The sequence below is a fragment of the Pygoscelis adeliae genome, unplaced genomic scaffold (genome assembly GCF_000699105.1).
Source record: "Pygoscelis adeliae isolate BGI_AS28 unplaced genomic scaffold, ASM69910v1 Scaffold182, whole genome shotgun sequence".
In the NCBI taxonomy this organism is placed as follows: domain Eukaryota; kingdom Metazoa; phylum Chordata; class Aves; order Sphenisciformes; family Spheniscidae; genus Pygoscelis; species Pygoscelis adeliae.
In genome coordinates, this window is record NW_008824669.1 from 1,172,739 (window position 1) to 1,175,958 (window position 3,220).

Sequence of the window (3,220 nt, forward strand, 5' to 3'; positions counted from 1 at the left end):
GATTTTTTTTTTTTCTTCCAATAAATTTCTCTTTCCTTATTCATTAAACAGGAGACCCACATGGAGGGAGATGCTTCTCCACCAGGAGGATGGAGGGCCTGTCGGTATCTCTGCAGGACTTGCTAGAGATATCCTACAGGCACCATGGGATGTGTTTAGAGGAGAAATCTCTTCTTAATACACAACTTCCAGCCTGGTTCTAGGAAGTGATTTTGGTTCCTAATTACAAAACTGATGCCACAGGACATCACACACGGTAGTGTGCCCAGTGTGGAGAGCCTCACCTCGTCTCTGCCATGGAGCTTAAGCACCAACAGCCTCTGCAAACCAGCTGGGCAGAGTATTTTACGCCCCAGCAGTGTCTTTTTTGCACATCAAAGTCCAAAAGCATAAGCAGTGAAAGAAGAATTGACTCCAACCCAAAGAAACAAGAAATGAGCGGTAAATAAAGACCAAGTGATCGCCCTGCCAGGTGACTTCTGTGTGGCACCGGTTTATAGTTAGCAATGCAGTTTGTTTTATTAGTTATAAATAAAGTACAAAAAATCCACCAAAAGTGAATCTAAGCATTTACACAATTTCTAATGTCTTTTCATTTCTTCAATGCACTATTGCTTTAATATTAATAATAAATATTTTTCTAGCTTTCTTCTATAAAATAGTCTATGTAGCAAAATGTTGCACAGCACAACAGAACAGCAGTAGGAGTACAAAAATGTGGGTGATCCTTTCACCAGCCCAGGTCATTAAAGGAGAGGATTTTTGTTCGCTCATTCCTTGTTTTACTTATCCCTTTTGCAGTGTCTTTGTGGGGGGAACAACCGACCCGCCTGTCCCCACGCGGCTCAAAACCGCAGCTCCAGGCTACAGGGGAGGAGTGTTACAGAGCAGCAAGGAAAAAACACACAGACAGATTTTAAACCCAGGGTAAGGCAAAGTCAACAAAGCAGAGCAGCACCCTGAAGGGACAGAGAGAAAAAAAAATTAAGGTACAGTCATTATTTTGTGCCTTTCTAACCCGAAAGAGAATTGCATTCAAAGCTTTTGGGGGGGTATGGACGGCTACTGGCTGAGCACATGCATCGAACCCCACTTCTGTCCATGCATGGCCGAGCATCTACGCTGACCAACAGCGGTTATGGCTTAAAGCTTAAAACATTATCAAAGGTGCTCCAACCCCCTTGTGAGGCTCGAGCACTTGATATTCAGGAGCCTTTTGAGAAAGGGCAGTGCGTTGCAAGAGCGGCGTGGCCGTGGCTGGGGGTGGGGATGCTTGGCCACCGCTGCAGGAGCGGGATGTCAGCTTGGGGCTGACCCCCTCCTTGGGGACAGGAGGGCTCCGGTGCAGGTCCCAGCTCTACAGTGGATTAAAAAGCTTCAAGTTGAGGTTTCCCCCTCAACAAGGGGGATGAAACCAACTGTAAGGTTTTCAAGAAGAGGGATTGTGCTCCATGCGTTGTTTTACAGCTGGGTTACAGCAAATGCCCACGGCCAGGCATTACAAAGGGATCCCGAATCGCTCCCACATCCATCCCAGTCCCTCTCAGCTAGACCAGGGGTCAACACTTATAAATTGCAATGAATCCCTTGGTTTTGTTGCCTCCAAGCTCAGGCTCAACTGATTGCCACCTTCATCCTCCCTGCAGCGCCCAGCTGGGTGCATGCACAGAGGGTGAAAAGAGCCAGACCGAGCACCGATAGGCACCAAAAATTGAACAGAGCCACCACACCTGGGCTTCCTTCCTCGGCTTTGAAGCAATTCGCAGAATCTTGCACTAAATGCATGCATTGCCCCAAGCACAGCCTTGTAGCGGGGGCCCGCCGGGTGTTACTGCAGGGTAACACATGCAGCAAGAACAGTAGCATCACCAGCGGCGTCGGGGACAGGGCGGTAGCAGGAATCGACCGAAACATTTTGGTTTTGCAGAGCGCCGTTAATGGCCTTCAATGCGCAAGGACGCAAGTGAAAGGATCACCAGAGTTTGATTATGAGTGCAAATAATATTCATATATATGTGCTAAACACAGTCACTATATTGCAGTTTTCCACTATGTCACAGCATACAGAATCAAAGGTTTGCATTTTTATGGAATGTATCCAAGGTAACAGCACCACAGTAATACAGTTTGTAATCACACACCCTGATTTTTTTCTCTTTTTTTTTTTGACAAGATAAGCATTACCCCCCACATCCCATGTTTAATTTTTTTTTAAAGTACCGATGCATGCAAAGCATTCCATTCCCAGAAACAATGCAAAAATGAGGTAATAGGAGTAATAAAAAAAATTAGTATTAATTTCTAAATAAATAAATTATAATTAAAAATGCAAAAAACAACTATAAAAATAATTAAATAAGAACCCACGATATCTACAAGTTAGTCATAAATTATGATTGTTAAATATAAGGCATTTAAACTCACAAAACCCTGTAAACTATCAATGTTTTGTTCCTAGAGATTTTTTGTTGTTTGTTTCATTTTGTTTTTAGACTCACCCTATTGTCGCAACCTACTCGTACAAATTATTTAAACGCAAAGGAACCTGACACACCGATGCAACTCCAGACGCTGTAAATTCGCACGCACCTCGGGATCAGTCACTCACACGAGACCACGGGAGTTTGGTGCTTTTCTTCACCAAGGTTGGGGTTTTTTGTTTTTTGTTTTTTTAAAAACTGTGCTTGTTCATTAGGCAAATAGTAATACTTTCGCATAGGCTTTAAGAAAACGCGCGGTTCGGAAGCGCTTCTCCTTCCCTCCCCACCCAGCCAGGGTCCCAATTGCCCCGTTCCTCCCCCTGCTTCGCCCCCAGCTCACGCCTGGACAGACCAGACCGGCTTACAGTGTATTTTACCAGCAAAGCCTTGCTTTGCTTGTCCATATTATTAGTAATATTAGTATTATTTTTAATGCTGCTTCAATCTGCTGCTGCTGGAGCAAGCCCCATAGGTACTGATGGACCACTCCTTGACCCAAGGAGTCCGCAGCCCTCCAGTTCGGGCTGGGACTGCTGCAACCCCTAAAAAGCCATCGCTTGCACTGGGTGGCAAATATATCACAGAATCACAGAATGGTTTGGGTTGGAAGGGACCCCTAAAGGTCATCTAGTCCAACCCCCCCTGCAATGAGCAGGGACATCCTCAACTAGATCAGGTCGCTCAGAGCCCCGTCCAACCTGACCTGGAATGTTTCCAGGGATGGGGCATCCACCACCTCT